A 26,647-nucleotide genomic window follows, 5' to 3' on the forward strand; every position below is an offset into this window, starting at 1 on the left:
ACTTTGGTCTGATGTTGTTGCACGACATCTCTCCCTGTCTAACTCCTGGTGGAGGTCTTGTATGAAGAGGAAGGCGGTGCCAGCCGTCAAGCGACAGTCTCATATTGAGTAGGAGTGATATGTAGGATCAGGTTCAATCTCCCTGGTAAATGAGCAGGGGCAGATTCTGGAGTCTGTGAGTGCGGTTGGAGAGTTTTCATATGTGCAAAGGTTCTAACTACTGTTTAACAACTCAAACATGCAGAGGCCCTTTAACCATACATGGCTGCAAAAATACGTCAAAATGGAATTTAAAATAAAATATCGAATACCCAACTAATGAATGGTTTAATTATAAACTACAGCAGCATGTATGTTTGTGTTTTCAGAATACTCCGAGAGGCGTGCTGCGCTCACATAGTCTACTCTAAATGTTGTGTCGATACAGTCAATAGCTTATTTGGGGACATCTCTAACAAACAGAAGTATGAGCCAGAGCGAGCGCAAGTGGTGGAATACGGGGTTGTCAATCTCCCATGTTGCTGTTGCAGCGCAGCGGTGAATGACATTGAGGAACAAAACTCCTCCGCATGAAAGAAAATGACACCGCGTAGTGGCATCGAGATAACCGCTTTGAAATGTGAGTCTTTAGTCGTACACAGCTGAGGAAAAATCAAAACAGAAAAGGGAGGACCGAAGATGAATTCAACATTGATGAGTTAAATAACCCGGCTTCAACAAAAGAACATCTACACTGAGCAGGAACTTGCAGAGCTGGCTCTATAAGCATGGGCAAAAGAACAAATGAACACACATCATAATATAATAATATTTAAGACAGAAATAAGAAAAAGAGAGACAGTGTTGTTGACTACCATAGTGTTTTATTACTTGTTTATTAATGTGTTAGTCTCATTGTCGTCAGCAGGACTGGAAAACTAGATTTGTTTGTCTGAGGAGTTACTTCAGTACTTGTTTTCTAGAAACCACTGTGGTGTGTGTGTGTTGGTTGACCGTGGACGGAGGAGATGAAAAGGGGGGGGGGGGGATCATTAAATGCCAATCTTGCCCACGGCACCAAAATGCATAGGACCTGCCCTGGGAACAAAAAAGGAAGCAATTCATGGTAGGCACCAAGCACATGTCGTCCAATCTGCAGTAGCTCACCACACCTTTTTGTGTTCCTATGATGTCATTGCATTATTTCATCTGGATTAAATACAAAAAAAAAAGATAAATAACAATAATAATAATAAAAAAAAATATTTTAAATACATGTATCAGAAATACTGCCCATCTCTGGCTGTATCAGCTACAGCTTGTCAGTCATAAAACGTCCTTCAGTGTCTCATTAGTCAGCCTTTGTGAATGGTGTGTGTGTGTGTGTGTGTGAGTGCCCACGTGCATTTTACTGAAATGTCGGTTAATGGACTTAATGACAATTATGTCTCCATTCTTTACAGCAGTAATTCTGTTTAACTGCAGCAATGACGAGTGCACCGGTACCTTTCAGGGGGTTCTAAACGTCTAGTGAGCATTGAGCTGCTTTATTAGCAGGAAGTGAATATACAACCCATAAGTATGTTTGTTCAAGTGTCTAATCACTTTAAAATAAAATTACAAAAAAACCCCACTTAGTTTTCATAGACTTAGTCTTTTATATTTATTCCGGGAAAAGGGCTTTTCCTAATATTTATGCCACCATTTTGTGCTTCCACGTTTCTACAGCAGCCAGAGCATGAATTTCGCGCTATGAAGTGGAAAAGAGGAAAGGCTCCGCCCACATAACCCCAAGACGAAGGAGAAAAAAGCAGAGCGAGTGAAGGAATGGAAACGGCAACATCCTTTCTGGTATGTAATCTGTAACTAAATTAAAGACCCTTCTTGGATTTAAATGCACCTTGCTGTGACGTTGACCTTTGATGGATTGCCCCTTCAATGAGAATGTATTATTTATTTAATTATTAGGCTTAGCTATAGATTTTCTTTTTTGTACCACCATGTGTTTATTTGTGTGTCAGTGGGTGTGGATATACGCTGCGGCTGCTCCTCCACATGTGAAGTTCCTCATGGGAAAATTAAGTTTTTTTTAAGTTGAAAAAAAAAAGACGAAGCAATAGATCAGGTCATGACCCCACACCCAATCTGTTTGCCAAGTGTAATCCAAACTGGATTAAGATGGGCTGTGTTACTGCTGTCAGACAGAAAGACTGAATTACATTATACTAGGGCTGAAACAATTACCAGAATAACCACTTTTGATAATTGATTTATTGGTTTGAGTTTGGTTTTTTATATTATTAAAACAAGTTTTCAGATTGTTCTTAAATGTGACTATGGTTGCTTTGCTCCATATAAGTAGTTGAGTAATTGTCTCATTTGTTATAGTGAGAAGTGACATGAGAAATATAAATGAGAATAGATTGTATATGTTCATAATGCACAATATTGAGTTGTAAAACAAACATTAGGGTTTATTAACTGTGTAACATAACAATTCATAAAAATGTAAGTACAAATCTTACACAGGGATCTTCGAATGAGGAACCTGGCGTCTCATACGAGACAAGATTTATCTGCAGAACAAGTCTTGACGCTGTCACAGGCGTGATGAGCAGAGCAGAGGCATGACTAGAATTGATTTCCTGAAAAAGTCACATGGTTGAACTTACTGCAGAGTTGCCATGACAATATTTTGATACTCTTCTCTTTCAAGTCATTATCTCAATCCACACTTGTTATGAGCTTACGGCTATCACCTGTTTGGTGCATCCATATCATTAAGTGATAGGTGTTCATGTAACTTATGGTTTCTCCCGAGGACCAAGGAAATGACCTACAGCAACAGTAAGCAATGAACACCAAATATAACCTAACTAAGACAAAACAATATGCATGTGACTTGAGCTCTATGGTGACTGACCCTTACAGATGATCATTCCAAAACCTAAGGGAAAACTGTGTGTGTGTGTGTGTGTGTGTACGTGGGCAAGTGTGAATTAAAGTGTGTGTGTGTGTGTTCCAAAAGCCTCCTGCTGTGTACCAACACACACTGCACCTTAATGAACACGATCACCACTGAGACACACACTTTGCATTTATTATCCTTTTCTCTCATTACTCTGGTTCGTGCGTGAGCTCCTGCTGATGTACATGCTGTGTGTATATATATATATATATATATATGTATATATATATATATATATGTGTGTATATATATATGTATATATATATGTGTATGTGTATTAACTCGTCTACCGTGGACCCAGGCGTGTGATTGGCTGTGCATGAGAGCTATGGTTGGCACAAAAGCGTTTCCGCGGAGGCCATAAAGCAGCAGGCCCGGAGCGCGAGCAGCATCTGCCCCTCTGTGGCTGCCAGACACACACGCACTCTCACACATGGATGGATTTGTACAAAGACACTCACAGATTGACGTACATGTATTGACACACACAAAATAGTCCCGAATCTCTCATTTAGCCCCATCCCCCTTGTGATAGTCTGTCCTTTCTCCTGGAACCTGTTGGGCATTCTCTTATCTTGCTGACCCTTCTCTGCCTCGCTCCCTCCATCTCTGCCACTGCTTTTTCCCCCTCATGAGCTGTGTCATCATCTCATATTCCTTCCTCCAGTCCTCCACTCTATTTGTCTTTCCTTTAAGCTGTCCTCTTCTATCACACACACCGAGGTAAACTGTTTCTGCCGACCCACAAGCTCGGTGCTCATTTTCTCCCTCCTCCACTTTTGCTGTCCAGTGACAGCTCCGCACACACACACACACACACACACACACACACACACACACACACACACACACACACTCATTACAGGTCTACCCATGCTCTCTGTCACACACATGCACAGAGTCACCGCTCTGCCACCCACGCTTGGTTGTTGTTATGGCCAGGAGATTCTGTCATAACTCAAAGACTGACCTTTCATAAACCACTGCTCCAGACAGATGAATAGCCCTATAGCACCGTGTCTGCATGATGTTGTAGTGAGAGAGAGAGACACACACACACACAAAGAGAGAGCGAGAGTGTGTGTGTGTGTGTGTGTGAGAGAGAGAGGTGGGTTTGATAGTTGTCAGTGAGCAAGTTGGCAAGAGTGTGGTTTGTGTGTGCACAGTGGAAGTGATTATGTATCTTGAGCTTGAGCCTGTTTTGTGTGAAACAAGGGTGAAGACGGAGAAAGGGATGACAGGACAGAGCTGCAGGAAAGAGCGACTATGACTGTTATTGTGTATGCATTCATTGTGTTGTACTGATTTGGTATGGATTAGTCGATCTCATGAATAAATATTTACATTAAGATTTAAGATTTTTTTGCATTGAATACCATGGGCTTGTTTAATTGTCCAGTGTGTAAAAAAAAAGAAGAAGAAAATAGTGTGTCAGGGACCTGCAGTGTCCTTTGCGTACCGGAAATAATGTAGTTCTTCTTTGTCTGTGTAAGTAATAAAGTATGCTGTGATTGATTTGTCTGTTCTGGACACTGAAGAAACATTTAGCGAAACATAAAGGGCGTTTGTAAAGCAAGGCCTTTGCCTTAAGTACATTATAAAAAGCTTATTGTACAGCTAGGAAAAGCAAAAAAAAAAATTCTAAAGAGTTTATACACATATTCAAACATAATACCTCCTGAATGCCATAGCTTCTAAATGTTGCCAAGGTAACTTTACTGAGACTCTGCGAAACCATCCATTATCTACCAATTTCAAAGGGTCGCTGTGCCAATCTCAGCTGACATAGGGCGATAGGTGGGGCACACCCCGGACAGATTGGCCAGTCCATCACCGAGCAAACATATAGAGATGAAGAACACACAATTCTCACTCACACCTACGGTCAGTTTAGGCAGACAGTTCATTTCACCTCCAGTTTCTGGACTGTGGGAAGAAACAGGAGAAGCCGGAGAAAACCCATGCACACACGGGGGAGAAAATGCAAACTCCATGCAGAAAGGCCCTTGTTTCCACCGGGTCTCAAACCCGTGTCTTCTGCATGGCCCGTAATGTGAAAATACTATTGATAATCCACGCAGCTTCACTATGTCTTAATCTAATGTGTTCAGGTGTCTTATTTTTCCGTGTACCACATACAACATATTGACATGTACATAGACGTGTTGAAGCCCAAGTGAGAACAGATAAGTGACAATAGAAGAGCTTTGCTACTACCTGCATGTCTATAAATCCTCTGTTATAGTTTTTTTTTACTTTGCCTCTCCTCTCTTAAGAGGAGAGGCCTTTTGTTACAGTAAGTCTCATGTTTTCCCCTGTCCCTAACAACTACAAAAGCCATGGTAACAATGTTGCCATGACCACGTTAAAATTGCTGGCAACAGACTACATGTTGGCAACATCGTGTCGAGAAATTATATTTTAAAGGTCTCCTCATTCTGAGCACACGGCGAATGTTGCTGATAATTTAAAGTGTCACTGTTGGACTTTGATTTCAGCAGAAACACACACACACACACACACACACACACATATGCTCTCAATATTCACTCACTAAAAAAAACACACGCAGAAACACAGAACACACCCTAACAGACCGTCTGCTCATAAGCAGAGATAAATTATTGATCATGTTCCCACTCAGAGCTCATGTCTGTGCCAGACTGAGTATGAGTCTAAAATGCTGAGACGGGTTTTTTTTTAGTGGCTGAACTTGGTTAAAAGTGAAAACTAAAAAAAGTCCGATAACGTGTACAGTAGACTGACAAACTGACACGTGAACATTTACTGTGGCACAGTGGGTCTGATCACTGGAACCTTTGAAACCGTTTCAGTCAAAAGCAGAGACTGTACTTGTTGTGTACTATATTTATATTCTTCATTGTATCCAACATAATGTTTTTTATTTATTTATTATTTATTCAGGAAGATACAATAAGGGCTCTTTCATCATTCATTTGAGGCAAGTCAAATGATTGACTTCAGGGATGCTAATTGTTCATGCTGAACATGTTTTATTTTGAAAACCTTGGTCTTCATCCACGTTTTTATTTTTCAAATTGCACTTATTATGTAGACCGCTACTTAATTCATTTAATTAAACCCCACTTTCATTAGCCAAATATCATTCTCTTTAGAGACACATTATTTATATTTGGGCAAACATTTGTTCTCCAGTGCTTTGTGTTTTCGTGCTTTGCTGCAGAATTATTAGAAGAATAATCTTTGTGATGCAGTAGTTGGCTCACGATTAAATATTCAACTGGCTTGGATTTATTCAAACAGGAAATATGGAAAATATATTAAAAACGTATTTCTTTTCTGGGGAGCGTCAGGATGAATCACAAATGGGCGATAAACCAAAAAAGGATAAGCGAGCATGCACGGTTTAAACGACCAAGAATCGCCAAGAGGAAAGAGACAACAATTGAAACCTTGGGTTTGTTCACGCAGGACATGCTAGTCATACGCCTCGGCTGTAGTCGGGCTCAGAGCCAGCTGACTGCAATCGTGCTTGAATCACAGCCATTCTCACACAAAGACAGTTTAATAACACTCCTCCCTCACTCATTTCTTGCTGCAGCAATGCTGCCTCAGACTGCTGCCACTGGCAAAGCTTTACTTATTCACTCTCTTGCTTGGGAAGGTTTCAGAACTGGGCTGTTCTGCGTTGTGCTCCTTGTCTTGCACAGCAAGATAGCAGTAGCAGGTAGCAGTAGCAGGTTGATTGTCCAATGCAGGGAGCATCTAAAGAGCACAGCCATCAATACCAAGTCGAAATGTATCTACATTTCTTGCAATAAATGGTTTCATTATGACATAACACAGGGCAATGTTGTACTCCGCCTGTCTGTTCTCGTTCACTATAAAAACGAGCTGCGCGCATAGATCTTAATGGACTGGACTAAATATCTATTGATTTTAATGACACAAAAGACAATGATGTCGTAGATACAGTGGATAATCTTATTGCTTCTTAGGAGCGAAAGAATGAAAGTCGCATAACGGTAACTTAATGCCTGTCTCACTACAGTACCAATGCCTACACTGTGTGTGTGTGTGTATGTGTCTCTAAGCTGCTGAGTCTGCAGAGCTTTGCATTGACCAATGTTCTAATTATAGACCACACGTTTGGATGGTATGTGATTCTGTATCCAGTCCTACCTGCCTTTCTACTCCCTGCTGACTTTTTAAAACCAGTATGTGTATGTGCTGCATGTAGTAAATGGTCAAAGGTTTCTATTTATGTATGTAACATCCAGGAACTCGGTGTATGTGCAGCATGGATGTGCAATTTAGGCTTTTCTCAATGTGCAGTTGACTCTTTAATGTATGTCTACTGCAGCTATCCTTCTGCTTGCTCCTCTTTAGGGCTCTCTTTAAATAATGCGTGAGTCACTTTAGGTCAAGCCATTTTTTATTTTTATATTTCGTCTCTTAAGTCCCATCTTTGGCCAAAAATACAGACTGCGTCATCTTTAGCCGTGGGACTTCTGGGAAGAAGGGAAAAAGGCAGAAGAGAAGGGAAAGGAGGAGGCGGACGAGAGTAAGGAGAGCTGAAAGGGATGGGAAGAGACTTTAAGGGAACAGGAGGCTAGGAGGAGGAGAGAGGAGGAAGTGGGACACTTGGGGATCATTTCGCTGAATGCAGAGGGAGAGATGCGGAGACAGCACAAAGAGAGGGAGTGACATGTAGAGGGAGTCGTAGGATGAGGAATAAGCAGCACTTGCGTATATGGAGAGAGGTTAGCTGAGGTCTTCAGCTGGGTTGTGCTTGAAACAAACTAGTTTGTACAAAGTGTGCCCTGACCGTTTCTAAAGGACAAAGTATACGTAGCTGTTTTAAATGGGTCCATAGGTGGCTCCGCTGCACCAACTCAGACGCAGCATTCGACGCACCACGTAACCTGATTTACATTAACTGTGTTGCAGTCGGGTCCAAAATTAACTGTGTTCATATTGTACACAGAAAAAGCTATGAAGACTGTGAAAATAAGACTTTGAAAAAAAAAAAGAGGAAGAAATTGCATATTTTACACTTTCTCACCTCCTCCACACACCTGGCTACTTTTTGTGGGTTTTTTTGTTTTTTATTATGTTGCAGAGAGTTAGAGAAATTGTTATACACTAGATAAATAAAAATATACATGATGAATGATTGAATAATTTCGGAAACTCCTCACCCCCCACGTCTTTTTGATCGTATTCTACCACTTCTAGAAACCAATCACTCTACCTTCCATTGTGGCTGTTTGGAACAATAACACTTATTTTGGTCAGAAATGTGACGTGATTACATATGAAATCAATGTCAAGAAACTCAAGAGAGGCAGGAGAAGAAGTGGAATAAACCAAGTTCCTTCTCGGAATGGAGGTAGCAGAGATGAAGAATGAGCGAGGTTGTGGTGTGAAGGAAAACTCGGTCACGGTTGAAAGAAGGGATAGCAAAAGGCATAAGTGGACCTTTCCTCACTATGGAAACAGAGTTGGAGCTCACTGAGTGCAGCACATTGAGGGAAAAAAAAAACACTTTCAAATAGTTGAGAAGAAAAGAATAGGAGAATGGGTAGAGTTTTGTTTGAGGCCAAAGAGAAATGGAGTTGAGGAAAGAAGTATTCAGGCTAGAGAAGACAGGAGAAAGTGACAGCCAAATGGGAGGCAGAAGTGAGAGAGTGATTAAAAAAAAAAAAAAGGATTTGGAGAGACAGGAGATTGAGAAAGTTTGAAAGAGAAGGAGAGAGGAAGCAGAGAAGAAGAGAGGGCTGGAAACTCCGAGAAAAGGGATCGAGAGAATCAGGCCATTCATCCACGCCTCTGGAGACAGACACAGTCTGAATTCAGGATAAGTCATTCAAAATGCCGACTCTACTTTGTCCGCAGCACCTCTGTCAGTCTCTGCTATAGTTACCAAGTGGCACGGACACATCCAGAATACCTTAACGCCGTGACAGACCGCAATTTTGAGTGTGTGACACTGACATGCTCCCACACACTGAATAACGCATGCTGTGCATGTTCCTTGTGTGATGCTGCTCAAGAGGCAATAACTCTGATCAAAACCATAATTGTTACTGATGTGTAAACTAATGGGGAGACTCTGATTTCAAATATGACACTCAACATATATATATATATATAAAAAACGCTGCAGCTTGCCTGAGGAAGTGAACATTGTCAGAACCTACATCTCCCTCCACTGGCACCAGACAGCTTTCTTATCCCTGTCACATAATTGGTCTCCAGGGATACAATGCTGCTTAAAGCTAAAAGTTAAACCTTAATAAAGCTGGAAATACACACACACACACGTGCAAAAAATAAAAATAAATGTCCGATGTGTGTAAAACAGGGTCGCAGCATGTGGAATCAAGCATTTATAGAAATTCAATACAACAAATATGAAAGGTCATAGAAGCCCATTCAGTCAGATAATAAGAGCAGTGTCACACACTCACACATCAGTCAGTTTGTGTTGTGCTCTCTCACCCAGAAATGCAGAAATGTTTTTGTTTTTTTCCTCAGTTCTGCTTTTCAGTTCGATGTTTTCGAAAACTGAAGCACGTCCCAACCTCTGCATGTGGGTCTCCCTCTGGTCTATATGTGTAGAAGTCTCTGTGACCTTGTGAGGAAAGATCCTCTTTAATCATCACAATTATTCCTTTAAAATTCAACATGAAAAGGTAACCTTCTCTTTTTCTTTTTTCTTTTTTTACACAGTATCTCACTGCAGAGAAACAGGGAATTAAGAAAAAATAAACAGACTGTTCATAAAAAAAGCTGAATATTTTGTGAAATTTAAAAACTCCTGGGTCTTGATTTGATTTGATTCAATTTGATGTCATTTAATTTAGAGATATTTCAGTTTCCAGTCCAGTTTTGCTTGGTGATGAAAGATTTCCACACAACTATTGCTGCAAATTGTGCAAAGTTTTAGCGTGTAGAGGGAGTCGTAGGATGAGCTGACAAAGTTTTAATTGAACTTTAATTGTTATGATGTTGTTGTTGTTGTTGTTGTTATTTGCGTTTTGCAATTGACGATGGAGGAAACAAACTAAAGTGTTGCATTAGAGTACAATAGTTTATAGTTTGCTGGTATCTCATATGATAATATGATATGATAACCTTTTTCTGCATGGAGTTTGCATGTTCTCCTCGCCAGTTTCCTCCCACAGTCCAAAAACATGCAGCTTTGGGGATTAGGGTAAATTGGATGCTCTAAACTGACCGTAGGTGTGAGAGTGAGAGTGGATGGTTGTTTGTCTCTATGTGATGGACTGGCGATCTGTCCAGGGTGTACCCCACCTTTCACCCTTTGTCAGCTGAGATTAGCCCAGCACCCGCGATCCTCATCTGGAGGATAAAGCGGTAGAAGATGGATGGTCGGATGGTTCCGCCCTATCCTGAAGTGTTGAATAAGATGTCTATGTAACAACACAGAAACAAGTTGGTATAATGAGCTAGTGATTTGTTGTAGCAGACTGGCAACTCCACTTGAAGCAACTCTGAGATGCAGCTCAAACTGCCAGTTACTGGACAACAGTTTAATGACAGGTTGTTACTACACTATGTGCTGGTTCCTACAGATGGGCTGCACATAAAGGTGCATAGTAAATAACTCACCCTCATCAGACTCTCTTTCTCTTGCTTGCCCTCTGTCACAGGCGAGGGCATCCCACTAAGTGGTGGTGTTGACTGTGCCTGAGGTGAGAGCAGGGAGACCTCCTGTTTACATGGGCTGAAATATTTAAGGAAGCAATCTTAAGCTTGTTTCCGTCAGTCAGTACCCAGTGGGCCAGTCCCATCAGAGACCAATTACATTTTCTGTAGAGACATGGTTGAAAGGCCCACTCAAGGAACCGATGCACAGAGACATAGGCTTTGCACATACATGAACATATGAGCACGAGCACACGCATTTGTCTCAATAAGCCCATTAGTGGATTTTCACCCCCCTTTCTTTTTCTCGTCGTTCTCAACAGCTCTGTCCGTCTCTCTTGAGCCTTATTTTATTTTATTATAATTCATCTGTCTTTTTGCCCGCTCACCAAATCCTGAAGGGTTCACAGAAACTCTCGCAGGGACCCACATACACAGTGTTCTTTTCAGGACAATATTTGCCAAAAAAAGTGTGTTCAGTGAATTACGATTAACCAAGGACAGTGAGAGGTGAGCGGCAGCACAAGCCCCAGCGCGTGCACACACACACACACACACACACACAACCTGTCTGTTCATTAGTGACTCACTCTCCAGTACACACTTGCATGAACATTATCGTCTAATTGTGACACGGATACACACACACCGATGGAGCATTAATCATTCATAATGATCATTAAAAGGATGGAGGGGGTAAATCGCTCCTCTAGCCCCCTCCTTTTGTCACGTTGACGTGAACTGACAGGCCACCAGATAAGGAGCAATTACCTAGAGTCATCTGGGCCACGGAGCATAAGGCACAGATTCGCTCTAACACATACAGACACACAGGTGTCTATATACACTCACACACACACGCACACACACACACACAGTCGGATACTATGATACTAAAGCACAATCGCACGCAGAGAGACTGACACATTTAAGCACACGCTGACACAGATGATCCCTCTCAGTCACTCATGCACACGCTGCACTTACCTTGATTTTTTTTCTCTCTCCCTGGATAGATGGGGAAAGGTTCTTTCGCTTTCCATGTTCCTTTTTTGTAAGCCCCAGGGAGAAGAGAGGCACTTTAGATAACATTGGCACAACACATGTTGAACCGGAGCTGCTGCTGAGACTAACAGAACCAGGGGCGAGGGGAACAAGAGAGCGCTTTTCAAACAAAGATAAAATGGCTCTCCTTGACTGGTAAATGACAAGCCCAGAGGCTGCCAATAGATTGGGACAGCTTGGCACACGCTGTATTTACGCTCTCGTCCCTCTTGTTTGGCAGTAAAGGATTTTATTTTAATGGGGGAATTCCCTTTGTTATGTCACTTATTCAGTTCTCAGTGGACTCTATGCACAGAGCGTCACTTACAACTTCCACTAAAGTGTAAGCCTGCTCCTTCTGGACTAAACTGGTTAAAAACTTACCAATATCATTTGAAAACGGGTTCATGGTCTTTTAGTAGTGGTTTTGGTAACTTTAGTAACTCTTGGTAACTTCTGCAGACACCGACTGAGGAACATCTCTGCATTTTTGGCTGACAGCTGACCGGGATGTTCAGCTGGCTTTTTGAAAACCAGGAAGTGACATGTAGTCAGAAAAGGAAAATGGAAATACTACATTTGCATAATGGTTGATGCCAAATTAAACTCTATTTCAATTTAGTGCTGTAAATGTTTTGTTTAATATTTACTACAGTCTTATTTTTGTATACGTTTATGTTTTTTGCAATGCCATAATGACCATAAGTTGTAATTATCAAACACATCCAGAAAATACTGGAACCATTTATGCAGTTTAGAAAAAAGAAAAAAAGGGATCCAGAAAGGAAACGCCAGGTTTATTCAACATTACGTAAACATTTTGCACAAGTTAAAAATTATTGACAGCTTGCTAATGAGATTCGGATCCAAATGCCACAGATCACAGAATTTGACAGACATGAAAACAACAGAGCTGTTGTTTTGCGCAGTACTGAAGAGCGGCGCCTATCGATTGTTTTCTCGATGAATCGATTAGTTGTTCGCTACATGAAATGTCAGAAAATGTTGGAAACTGTTGACTGGTCTTTCCCAAACTTCCAAAAGATGACAATCACAAATTGTTTTGTCTAGAAAAATCAGTTTGAATGATTTCTTTGTTATATGAAGCAACACAACCGGAAAAAAAATTGTGTGAAATGATCAAAAATGATGAATCAATGATTAAAATAGTTGATTAATTCAACATTGATTCATTGTTACAACCTTAATTTATGCACACACAAACACACACACATTCATTTATTCACTATTCCTCACTGGAGGAAAGTGCTATTCAAGACATTGGTTGTGAAAACACGACCCACAGGAGAAGTGGAGAGCAGGGAAGTCATTACAAATGGGACAAGCTGCTTCGATGTCCTCGACCTTGTGCGCAGACGACCCCGGGGTTGAGCGCACACTGTGTGATTAATCGCAGGCAAATTATTATCCTCAAATCTGTGCGAGGTTCATTAAATGAAACCTCAAAGCCTTGAAAGTGTAGTCGTTGTAAGCAGAGTCACAAAGAGAAGCACTTCACTAAAAGGATGCGAACATAATGAAAGAGAGAGCGAAAACATGCGGGCTGTCTCATTCAAGTCCTGCCAAGGTAGCAAGGTAAATGCAATGTGTCATCTGAATAACAGATACAAAAGTGTGCTTGTAGTGTGTTAATGCATTCTTTTAATGACGAAACATACGGTAGGTAATCAGAGAAGGTCTTTCAAGCAGACGTGCTCACTTGGGAATTTATATGTGGATGAATAAAGGTCCAGTGCATCTTACTTAAAGTGCATGTGGTTAAAATATCACTCACAATATGAACATGAATAAGATGGTCGGCACATTACAGAAATGAGCAGATTTCTTATTTGTAACATATGCAGTGTGTCCTTGATAGCAAACGTTGTGTAATTAGAATCTGTGAAACAAGGTCTTTAAAAGTGTAACCTTTTCAGTAAATCCCTGTCATTAATTTTATTTTATTGTCATCCGGAGTCCATTAAAAAAAAAAAAAATCTCATGCAAAAAAAAAGCACTCACCTTGAAATTGCTTAATCACATTTGTAATCAATGCCACGCAGGTGGGTCATATTAGGCGGAGCAGTCATTTGCTGAAATCTACCAGCTGTGAAGTTTTGAGGCATCACCGGAGAGCGGATGAGCACGGAGATGCCCCACTTTGTATCCATAATTAATGAAAAACACGGTAAACAAAGGTCGTGCGTTGACAAAGTTACAAGCTCTAGACTAACATGGTTAGAGTGATAAAAATGATAGGCCTGACAAGCCCACGACATGTACCAGACTGTCTAGTGTGCACTGTCGCCACGCACTGCCGTGGAGATGGTGTAGCCCTCAGGCCGCACATAGATGTCAGATTAGAGTTGGGAACAATAAATAGCGACGCTATTATTTAACAGACTGCAGAGTCAAACGCCGCTGCAGTGGGCGACCTTTACATTGCAGGTGGGCTAATACAGAAGTGGAGAAAGGTGCAGGGAATAGATTGGGGGAACTAACACATCTGATTGAGTGCACACACACACACACACACACACACACATTTCCCCCGTGCACATTTGTGTATATGATCACATTTAATAAAGTGGAGCTTTATTGCATGAGGATCTAATGCTATTTGTGATGTAGAAGAACCAACTTCTGCAGACACCACTTTGTGTGTGCGCCCGTTTTAAACCAGGCAATCCAGTAGTGAAAGTGACTGTCAGACCTGACTACTGCAGGGATGTGCTGATAAAGAGGTTTTAGCGCCTAAGGCCTAGAGGAGCTTGGAGTACGAGGGGTAGGAGAGGGCAAACCTTGGAAAAGAGGAGAAGCGGCAGAGATAAAGAAAACAGGAAAATAAACAAGGTTACAGAAATAGGGAGGGAGGCAACGAGCAAAGGATTTGAGTGAGGTGGGAACCAAGGTCAATCCATTGAAGCAGAGAGAGAGAGAGGTGCAAAAGGGAAGAAGAGAGAAGGAGAAACAAATGTCAATGGGGGGGGGGGGGGTAGAAAGGGTGGGAACTTTGCATGATAATTTGTTCATTAGGAAAGACCTTGACCGAGAATTTTCTCTCTACATCCTGATCTCCTGACTCTGCCCCCTCCATCTATACAACTCTGCTTAGTTTTCTCTTTTTTTCTTTCTCCCAACATCGCCGTTCTCTCATTATAGAATCCCTACTCAGCAATTCTAAGAAATGGAGGCAGGGTGCGAGAGGAAAAGAAAGAGTAAGAGAGGGAGAGAGAGACTATGACAGGCTACCGTCATGTGACTTTTCACCTTCTTTCACAAGGCTACTGTGTATGCACATTAAGTATCCCCTTCTCAACTGGGGTTTTCAAGTGCGCAGAGCTTAAATGAGATAAATAAATCCTTTCAAAAGGGAAAATGAGGGAGGGAGGGAGAAAGTGATTTTGTAACAGGCATGCACTTTGGCAAATAAATGTGAAATCAATAAGGATTACCCTGAGACACGTTAAGTGTACCCCACGAACTGCATACAAAAGAATCTCGGCTGAAAAAAAAAGCTGCTTTAATTGAATAACTTAGTTAGTCTCAAAGAGTCACAATATATGGTAAGGAAGAGTGTGTCACGCAGCACTTAAGAGAAAAGTTGGACTTTTGTGAAAGCTTGGGTAGCAGAAATCAAATGCTATTGGCAAGGATCAGGAAATAAATCCAGTGTTTTAATGTTTTGTTTCTGCAGTTTTGCAGAAGTGTGTAATGGAGGAATCATTTGTATGTCTATTTTGATGACAGCCACTCATTTCCCGGGTCTTTAGCAGCACACTCGTCGGGTTTGAATTTCGCCATTTTCATGACATCACCAACAGTATATAAACACTGTAGGAAAAAAGTCAAGAAGTTTGGCAGCTGCAGCCTTCAATACTTCTAAATTATTAGAACCTCAAATGACCTGACCTGATATGAAGTTCATCTTTACACTAGCGGATTACCATCGCTCCGTTCGCTTAAACAACTCACACGCGCAAAAGCTAACCACCGTATTCATTCGGCTTCCTGCCATAGTGGCAGTATTGCATGATGGCGTAGTATCATTTAGCTCTAACAGGCAACTTTAATTAGTAAACGGTGGACAATAAAACTGGTACTGTCATCAAAACAGGTTTGCTTTTTAGGGACGTTGAAAATAATTGTTTGTAAGATGCACTGCGATGCAGACAAGGAAGATTCTGCAGTGGCAGCACGTAACCGAGGCGACCGCTGCCTCTGCGGGTTGTGCAAACAGTCAGTCACATGTGGGTGATGACGTGTGGCTGCGCTATGAGAGGATGATTTCACATTTTTGCCAACATCTCTTGTCTCTAAAATTCAAGGTGAATTGAAGTGTGTGTCTGAAGCATGGACAGTGGACAGTCACTCTTGTAGCTGTGTGTGTGTGTGTGTGTGTGTGTGAACAATTGATGCTGTTTCTCCCTCTTTCTCTCCCACAGTCTCTAAACGCTTACAATATGAATACCCACTCTAGCAACGTTTGATATGACTTGGTAGTATTTGATACATAGTAGTACAACTGGAGGTAACATAAATGTAAACAATATATTATGTGATTTAATTGTTTTTAGCTAATACTGCTACTGTAATGGCAATATCGAGATAAAACCATGATATTGAAGGTAATTACGTTGTCAGAATCAGAAACAAACATGTGCCAACATATAACAGTGGATTTTTCAGTTGAAGCTGCAGCTTCACTGCAGAAGGAAGCATTAGTTTTGTTTTTGTGCATAAAAATTCATATTTACGTTCATATTTATTAGATTGCTTATATTTGTAGATTTTGGATGTGCATCAGTATATACTGTGTATATATATATATATATATATATATATATATATACATATACTGATGCACATGTTTTATTTACATTATTCAGGATGCATTGCATCATAAGCAGTTGGTGGGATGTTTTGTTTTGAGGAGTGTGGAATTGTTTGGCTGCTATTTTCCCTGCACTGGAGCAAAGAGCTGCAGAGATGTGCAAAGAAACAAACCGCATGAATGCATCTCTACTGGGAACTGTGTTTGCCATCAACAGAACTATTCACTCAAAGTAGCAATGAGTTGTAGCAAGGGAGACATCACGCCTCCAAACGAGATGCAACTTAGTGTCCTCGCGAGTATTTGAAGGGTAAATTGAAATCGCAACGGTGGAACCTTAGTTTATGACCCTTCAACAAGTGACTACCAACAGCCACGTCTCTCGGTGCCTATGAACACGCGTGGCTTTTACTGAGTACAGACGAATGCCTACATTCCATCATCAGAACGGATGAAAGAATTCTGTTTCAAGAATCAAAGTTCTACTCCCAGCCAGCAAAATGTGACTTTTGGTGGCCAATGTACAGTACTCTAGGGTAAATTAAATGGACTCCATTTATATAGCACTTTTCTATTCTATATTAACGACCACTCAAAGTGCTTTACATCGCAGCTCACATTCTCCTATATATTCCTAACCATTCACAAAGCACTGCTATATGGAGCGCCTTTGTTTCTCTCAATCGCAGTGTATATATACTCCATTCATGTGGGTGCCCACACAACTGTCACGGTCACTATGAGTTCAGTGTCTGCCCAGGGACACTGGAGAAGCTGGCACTACTCTGGCTCTGCAAACTAACAAGTGTAGTAGACCTAACAGAATTTCTTCTATCAAAAAAAGAGTGATTTTTTGTGTGAACCTCAACAAATCCTTCTGAGGTCATTTGGCGAAAAGTCTTAAGCTCATGAAGAAAAGAAAAGAAAAGAAAGGCATTCAAGGCACTCCGATGTAGAAAAAAGAAAACACTTAAGGGAAACATAGATATCTGTAAAGTTAAAAAAACAACATGTTAAACAGTCTCCATCAGGGCGCACCTTGGTTAGTCAACACTCGACTGTTTGGGTCAAACAGTTTTCCTAGATGAGTTGAATTTCCTTTTATGAGCACTCAATTTTCCCTGGTGCTGCAGCACTTTCCTTTTTTTTTTTTTTCATCACTAAGAGACTTATACATTTACGTACCTTCCCTCGCTGAAACACCAAGGCTTTGCTTTGAATACTCAAATCTGTTAAAAAACACATTTGTAGGTGGCTTCTTCTCCTCTCTGCGAGTCTGAAGATGAGTCTAGAAAACTCCACACGCTGCTTATCCTCAATTAAAGGTGAGGTGCCTGTTCAGTGGCTCTTTACTCAAAGGCCCGTTTGTTTATTTGCTGCTCCCAGGTGCTGCTCTATTTGTGCATGAACTCCGGCCTTTTCCTGCGACCTCTTTGACCCCCTTACGCTGTGAATAACATGACCTTAGTTAACTTATTCCATCAAGTGGACACAGAGGAAAAACCCGGGAATCGTTTTATTTTTACGTAAGTTGTACATCACAGTGCACAGTAGAAGTGGAGTTACTGTCAAGAGCAGCAGCCGAGCTGGTGAATCTTTTTTTGCTGGCTTAGCTGTACATGTAACTTCTCTTGGGAAATTACATTTTCAGACTGCAATGCTGAAACACACTATACGGCTCTGAAGTGTCCATCTTTGGGTATGGATCAATATTGCTTATAATAGATCTGTTTGGATACGTTCCACAGTGCAGTCTGCGCCCATCTTGATTCCACATCGCTCAGCTGAAATCGCTTAACACTGGCTCAGATATTGTTTGTTGGGAGAAAACAGTAAATACATTTCTAACTGTAACAACGAACCACCCAGAGGGCTGATGACTTCTACATTTGCATGATGTTTTTGAACAAGATTGCTGCAACACGGAGTGCCACGGATTTCGAATGGATTTGTAAAATCTCAGAAAATTAAGCTTGTCATTTGTACCACATGGCGTTGTAATGCATTTTCGAAACCCCTGAAATGAGCTTGTGATGTTTTAGGTTGAAAAATGGGGTCCACACTGCTGTGTCGAGCTCTGGTGATGCTGAGGCCAGCATTGCTTCAAGGGCCCTGTGTGATGAGACAGATGGGACTTGTGACTCTGCTTCATAAAAAGGCTGAGGAAACTTATGAAATATATAAATTACTCATCATTTTTCAACCCCCGCAGCATCAATCGTAGTATGGCGAAGGATGATCTGCTCCATGTCAGACAGACTTTACAGCGGGATTTATTTTTCTGATTATTTCCGTCTTGTCTCTGAGTCTACAATAGTCCAATACCAATCACTTTCTTTAAAGATTATAACTAACCAGACCCCAGGCAATCTTAAAACAAAGCCCTTTGTTTCCATGGTAACAATCAATGACTGCTGCTGCCAACTGACAGTCAACTGTCTGTTGATAACTGCTGACAAAACACACTAGTGGTTTGTTAGCATCGCTTTGAAGTGAGGAGCTCAGTAACCCCTTGAAAGTGCTTGTGATTTTTTTTATTGTTACACTCATCACTGACTTTAGCCAGACATTCCTCATTCATGAGGCTCGTGGTTTCTGTAGGAGTAAACAGTGAGTTGAGCAGTGTGAAACTACTTAATGACTGTACTGTAGATATAGAAAATTGGAAAAGAATGTGGAAAAAAACTACTTTTTGGGTTGTTTTTTTTTGGCCTCTCATCCTCAACCTCAGTTAATTTTGTAAAAATCACACAAATCCACATTTTCACTCTTGATGATACAGCGACTTGAGATAGAAACTTAACAGCATTATTGATGAACATTACGTTGTGCTGGCACCTTTACTGTGGATTTAAAATTTAAAATTGAAATTGAAGGAATTGTAGTGGAGTTTGCACAGCAGAAAGGACATCGTTCATGTATGCTCTGGACGGTTTGTCCCTCTGTCTGTAACTGCTTCATATATAGTAGCCTCAAGATGGCTACAATTGGACATACACACTTATGGCTAATATATTTCTGTGGATTACACAGCTGGATATTGGGATATTGGATAAGGATAAATGTGGGATCACAAAAAAAACACTGAACGCACGCATTATGGCATACGCCCCCAGGGAGCCCCCCCCCCACACACACACACACACACAGACACAGATTGAAAGACAGAGACAAAGGGAGAAAGCAGTATTTCATGAGGCATAATTGGTTGAGCGCATTGACCCTGTTCAATGTGTTTGTGTGCAAGTGTGCGTGCATTTACAGGCTTATGCAGTTTTCTACGCATGCTAAGACTGCAGCATGCCGGTTTCAGAAATCCCTCATTTGGCTGCCTGGGAATCATTTTATTTCTACTATATTAAAATGATATGTGATGATGGATTGGACCTTTTAATAGAAGAAACCACTGGGATTCAACACTGTGCATGTGTCTGGCTCTGCATATCTGTGAGACACTGCTGTATGTGCAAGGGGTCAGATGTAGAGTGGGCTTTCCGTCATTTAGGTGAGAGAACCATAATGCATGATGGGGGACGGACGACCGACAAGAGAGATCCAGGGAGGCGAGAGACGAGCCGAATGACATTGATCTGAATTTAAGTGATCCAGTGAAGCGTGCGTTTACTCGTTCTGCACCCTGTATGTACTCTATACTATATATTACAGCAGTTTATGTGTCGTACACTGCGGGCGCATACACCGACTCAAAGGTATTTGCACATTCACAGCAGGCACCTACTCTTTTTAAAAACCCACATGCCTTTGGATGTAGAGTGCTGAGAGGAAAATTGCCAGAGGCAAGAGTTGTCCTATCTAATAACACCCTAAAATGCAGAGAATGGCAGAGAGGAGAGAAAGGACAAGACGAAAAAAAAAGAAAAGAGAAAAAAGAAGCAAAGAGCTGAATATGTAGTTTGAACAGAGCATGGCTGGTCAGGCAAGGAAGCATCACAGGCCTACAAGCATGGGCACTGGTGCACACAAATCCTGGCACACAAACACATGGAGATGTGTTCATGCACTCAAAACACACACACACACACACACACACACACACACAAACAAGGAAACACATTTACACACAACCTTTATTGGCCTGAAGGAGTTGAAGCCTTTTTTTTTTGATCTGGGCTGTGTCTCAGTCTTACTTCAGCCTGGAGGGTATATAAGAAAAAACCAACTATACTATAGGGTGATCAGTCAGCCGCAGCAAACATGCAAATAACACGCTAATGCACATTGGAATCCACACAACAATGCTTTCCCACGCACACCATGTGCCTTCTATGTACAGTCACCATCCCAAACCAGGGATCGAAAAATGTTTTATTTTATGTTTACAAACTTAAGGAGAATAAAAATATTAACTGAATGTTTCCCCTCATAGCCAAAACAAATCATGTCGAACAATGTCACGAGATGGGAAACATGCTTAGAGGCTGTTTTTGTACAGAAGATGCTAATGAATATTCTAGCAACCAAAACAACAAACATTGTGGATTGTTTGGCTCCGTGATCTGTGTCAATGCAGTTTGCAGTCTGTTATCCTGCATCTCGCATCCAAGCAGCTAATTAGCAAGTAATGGTAGTGATTCTTCTTGATGATTATGTATCGAGTCCTAACATCAAACCTCTGCTTTTTGCCATTTGAAAATAAAACATCTAACACTGGCATTCGTTCGAGCCAGTGAACCACAGTATTTTGGGACAATGACTGATTTTGTTCATGCTTGCAGGAAACGGATGAATCAGTACATTCACTGGGGTACCATGGCGACGTTCTCATTCTGAGGTCAGTTGTTTTTTTTCTTCATTGTTATTTTATTTATTATTTATTTACGTTGCAGGCATAATTACATGGTGATTAAAACGAAAAGGATGCATTATACCTTAGCAGTTAATCAACAAGCTAGAACAACCACGTTGTACACGCCTGAATAAAATGAGTTCTTGCATTAACAAATTACAATTTACATAGACGTAAAGGCAATCATTTTGTGACCAAGCTCGTATAGGACAATGGATATTGTACTATTACGTAAGCTGTAGAATCCATATGAACAGACCCTGCTATTGGAAGCAGCGTCAGCAGCTACTCAGTGATTCTTCTATTAGATTGAAATATCACAATAAGACAAAGACTGTGTCAATCAATGCTCTCAATCATGGAGAACTCCTTGTACACCTGAAAAATACACAGCAACACAGACACAATACAGAGTATTACATTTTAAGGCTAAATAATATTGTGGCCGGGGGCACCAGTGTAACACGGGCAATAAAAACGAATGGTGCTTTTTCACTATACAGTCGTAGCACGACACGTCACGGCTCGACTCTGTGCGGTTTGAGTCGTTTAAAGCACCGCCTCAACGTGGCTGTATGCTGTGATGTCACTTTTACGCAAGACAAAAAAACGCACAAACTAGTGACGAGCAAAGCACTTGTTTTGTACTGAAGAATCAGTTTGTTAAAAAGATTAGTTCAGTACTTCCTGCATGACCGGAGCACAGTCGCTGAATTAAAATACAGTTGAACGAGGTTGTGATGCGGCTCACGATCTTTCACGTACTGTTCCTTTTGATTTTTGTGTCGGACGTCGCGCTCATGACTTTTCCAGTGACGACACTCTCTGCCAATCAGTGGCCGGCAGTCTGTCAATGACACATATACAGTATCAGCTCAGCTCACTTGGAAGCTCACCAGAGCAGGTACTAAAAAAAAAAAGTACCAGGTACAACTGTATAGTGGCCATACTGTAAGTGGTCCCTTCTGAATTGAATCCACTCCACCTGTATCATGTGTCCATCTCAATACTGCCCTCACCAGCTCTGCATGGCCAGTTCTGCCCTTTGGATGGTGCAATTGTCGGTCCACTAAGACATCAGAATCCGAAGTAAGTTATTCCTTGCAATCCTACGCAACAGGTACCTGTCTTTGCAGTACATTCACTTTATTATTGCATTGTAAGTTGACATATGAGAAGTTCTGGCTACTGTGTCTGTCAGTCTTACCAACATGTGTGAGAGGATCTCTGTATCCTTGTGGGTTACTCAAGATTTCATCAGACTTTAAAACCATTCTCGGCTGAAGTAAAGGGACGATGTCCGTCAGGTTGCATAGTTTGCATTTGAAATCGGGACCTTTGTTTTGTGTTGCACTGAAGTCTCACTGATAGTTAGATCCTGCTTAATAAAACCTCCACTGCAGCAGACCTCATGTTCAGTGTGACCTTTCCTATATCTGGCCCAGCGAAGTTGACCCTCAAGGTCCTCCACTTGTGTGCTGTCATCTTGAGATTAAAAACAATAATTGGCTCATTAGAAAAATGCATGTCCTTGAGAACGGTTGGTTGCCAAGCCATTGTAAAGCAGTGGCAGTGTGTCCGAGTCATTGCTAGGGACAGTGGTGGAACAATTGTCTATAGATATTTTAATCTAAAAGTAAAGAAAAACAAAACAACTTTTAATAAAATTCAGTTAAACATATGTAAAGAAATAGACGTAAGTTAAAGTACTTGGTTACATTCCACTTCCAGTTAAAACCTCACTCGGTAGGTGATCATATTCATTCATTGTGACAGTGGTTTCTATTTTGCATCTTATATTTGTTGTCTTTCAATCAATCGTTTGGATGATCCGATTGGTGAAATAAATGATATTGAGTATTGTCCTAAGGGCTAAAAACTGGAAGAGTATGTAGCATTGCACCAGAAATGATGCATCTTTGGCAAAAAGGAACAGATAAAAAAAGAAGATGGAGTGGTTACCTGCGTCTTACACTCCCAGTGATGCCAATTGGAGCCAAAGATGATAAAACCCTGTGTGCATTACAGAGAATACTTTGTGACCTGGAAGCGAATGCTGATTCAACCCATCGCCATTGGTAAGAAACCCATGTTGTTTTTTAGCCAGTGGGAATTTGATATAAGAGATGAACTCTTTTGGCCTCCATGTATGTCTGCAGTTAGACTCCACCAGGAGCAATGGTACCTGATTGATGGCAGCAGTCACACTTTTTAACACAGAATATAATGGGTCACTATTATATTCACTCTAAAAAAAAAACCCAGCACAAACTGAGACATAATGCTGTGAGCTTTTCTTTTTTCTTTTTTTTTTTATGAACACCACACACAGAGTGGGTTAAAACAGTGACTGCATTCAAAAGACCTCAAACGCTAATGATACCATGCAGACACAAACGGGACCTCTTTTTTTAATTGCCACAATCTGTTTGATCTGCTTAAATTTAGGGAGGAAGTATTAATCCACAGGACGTATGACAAGTTAAAAAAACTTGAGAACAGTTTATTTTGTGTTTGAAGGTGACTGGACATTTCTCCTTTTAAACCTGTCGGTTGTTGCAAAGTGAATAAGCAGCCAAGTTATGTGCAGCCACATAACTTGTTGATGCACACATCGTTAACAGAACCACATTTAAGATGAGCAGCTGAAGATGTTTAGCAGAGGTATATTCTCTGGTGTCGCAAGTGTAACACGAGGCTGAATGGAGGATAATGTATGACTCACTAGCTGTCGCTCCAGTGCACTGAACTCAATTTGCGTGTCATTTCTGATGTGAGGGAATCAACAGGTTATTTTAAATAAAGTTTCTGTAGCACCTGCATATAGATAAACGTACATCGCTTTTACCGCTTTTATTAAAAGTATTCTTCAGTAACACCAACATGTCTCCATTCAGTGTTTGAGGAGGAGCCACACACACGTATGATGTTGCTTTCTAAGGCAGCCCTGGCGAACTGTCTCACAGTTGAAATCATCTTTTCGTTTCTTCACAGCCAGCAGCAGCAGCAGCGGCCACAGTGTTCAAGTTCTAACTCGGCAAACAACTTTATTTATTAAAAGGCGACATGGGAGAATATTGACCAGTCAAAGTTTAATGGAAAACAATACTGGTTTAATGATGACATTTACTATATAAGGCTTCACTTCATGTTGTTATTATCACACAAAATGAACCAGTGAGAGTACAGTGTGTTGATAATCTTGCAAATGGGGTGTAGTGATTCTTGATACACGTGTATCCTTTATGTAATGTTTTGGGTTCTGTGGGTTTGTAAAGATTCGTCGTTTGATTTCGATTGCTAATGGCAATTTTTGTTTTTAGTTGTTATTCTGAATTTATAAATCAATTGCTTACAACTTCAACTTTTCACAAACATGTATGTAGTATGGTGTGTGTTGCAAACTGACTCTATTTGGTACTGACATGGTATTTCTCCCTAAACACAATTACGCCAAATTGCAAACTTTTCTTCAATTTCCATCAGCAATTTTATTTTCTAGCAGCTAACTTTAAATTTGGGTTTCTTCTACACCACACAATTGATGCATGCTGCTGTTAGTGGAAGTACAGGCACAGAGGTGATACATATTTTGTGCTTCTTTTTTTTTTAAACATAAAAAGAAACAATAACACTCAAAAATGGATCGTAGCTCTTTGCAGAAAGTATTGATTACTTTTTATTGATATCATTCATCGCTATAATAATAATAATAATACATCGTATTTATATAGCGCTTTTCTGGACACTCAAAGACGCTATAATTCCTGTTTGTGACAGAAAAGAGACGCACTGACTATCAGAGTTTGATATTTACAGTGAGAGAGTGAATGTGTGCATTTGCATTTTGGTGCACACACTTACACACACATGTTCCTTTAGCTGGGTCTGGCCATAAAAAGTGTTGCTCCATCTAAGAGCCAGCAGTACATTAAGAAGAGTTTGCACACTCGGTTGTGATACCTCAGCAGACCCTACAGTCACAGGCGCACAACACCATTGTAAGCTAATGGCCGTTACACATCACTGTCTGTGGGAATTGTGGGACTGTTCCAGAGAGAATTGTGGTTTAACCCCATCATACTGCACTTCAGACAAATGCATACCTATTAAGAACTTGATTCATCCTCAGCCATGCTTGGACTTGTAAAGGTACTATAATATGTGGATGATATTGGCATCTATGACTAAATTATGAGCTAGGTGATCTTCCAGGGGGATGGTACTAGTGAGTCTACACACAGGGGTAGAGTACTGGCCATAATGTGGATCATTCACTTTGCACAAACATGCTGTGGCAAATGGGTTGTTAAATGTTCAAAAGGTATGTTGGGCCCATTCCCTTCAGTCTTTTATGATATTTCATGGCTCATCATCTGGCAACACCACTTTCTTTGCTCAATGCCCACAGGAACACTTACAGTGTGTTTATGTCTGAGCCAGGGTAGAAGAGTGTTGAGTGAATGTACAAATGCACAACGCTATGTAAGAAAGAAATATGATGCTTCTTTTATGTAATTGCAGCCAACTCGGTGTGCTAATAAATGTCAAATGCTAAGCATGTTTTTTACGCAATGATATTGCAAACAAAGTGAATCCAAAGATATAGTTTAAATACATCCAAACTGCACAGTGCATACAATCATGAAACACTAATGAGGCAAAGAAGTGAAATTAGCATGATTAAGACACTGAAATTAAATTCTAGTGAAAGATTCACATGACCAGTCCATTCAGGATTGTTTGTTTGTGGGTAGAAGATCTAACATGACTTGGCACATTTGAAACCCATCCATTCAAGCCCTGGTTCCTCTTGTGCCAATGTCACAAAGACACTTAAGCCTGCCACTCACTAGGTGGTCAGACACAAAAGCTTTGTAAGCAATTTTCAACGTTTTAATCCTAAAAAAGCACAGACTAGACGATGCAGTCAAGATGCAGGAGCACATTTAACGTGACTTCAGAATGTAAACAGACATGGAGGCGAAGATTTGAAATGGGGGAAGACTCTGATGCACCTGATGATGTTAAAATTGTGTTTGTTTACCCCTCAAACTACAGGATCATTTGGCCAGATATTCTGTTCAAATCAGCCTAAAATAGCCAGATCGTCTAGTGTGGGGCAGGATTTAACCCCACATTGCTGCTGGTGGTTGTGCTGGCAGGATGTGAATGGACGTGAATGAAGTGGGACAGAAAAGTGCTAATGTGTTTGTGTGAAATGCGAAACCATTGTGCAAAGCGATTACAGTGGTCAGCCAGAATTAAAAAAAGCACGATATAAATACAGATCATTTTGCTCTGTTATGTATACTCACTGTATTTCAGTTATAATACCACTATTGCTTCATTATGAAAG

At 40.8% G+C, this 26,647-nt stretch overlaps 1 long non-coding RNA gene across 1 annotated transcript; it reads left to right on the top strand.

Moving 5' to 3' along the window:
• Nucleotides 1-1,722: 1,722 nt before the first annotated feature.
• On the top strand, nucleotides 1,723-21,274 carry LOC131466545 (uncharacterized). Its single transcript, XR_009241435.1, has 2 exons — nucleotides 1,723-1,830; nucleotides 21,218-21,274. It is a non-coding gene; the product is annotated as an uncharacterized LOC131466545 (long non-coding RNA).
• The last annotated feature ends 5,373 nt before the right edge of the window (nucleotides 21,275-26,647 follow it).

This window comes from Solea solea, chromosome 10 (genome assembly GCF_958295425.1).
Source record: "Solea solea chromosome 10, fSolSol10.1, whole genome shotgun sequence".
NCBI lineage: Eukaryota > Metazoa > Chordata > Actinopteri > Pleuronectiformes > Soleidae > Solea > Solea solea.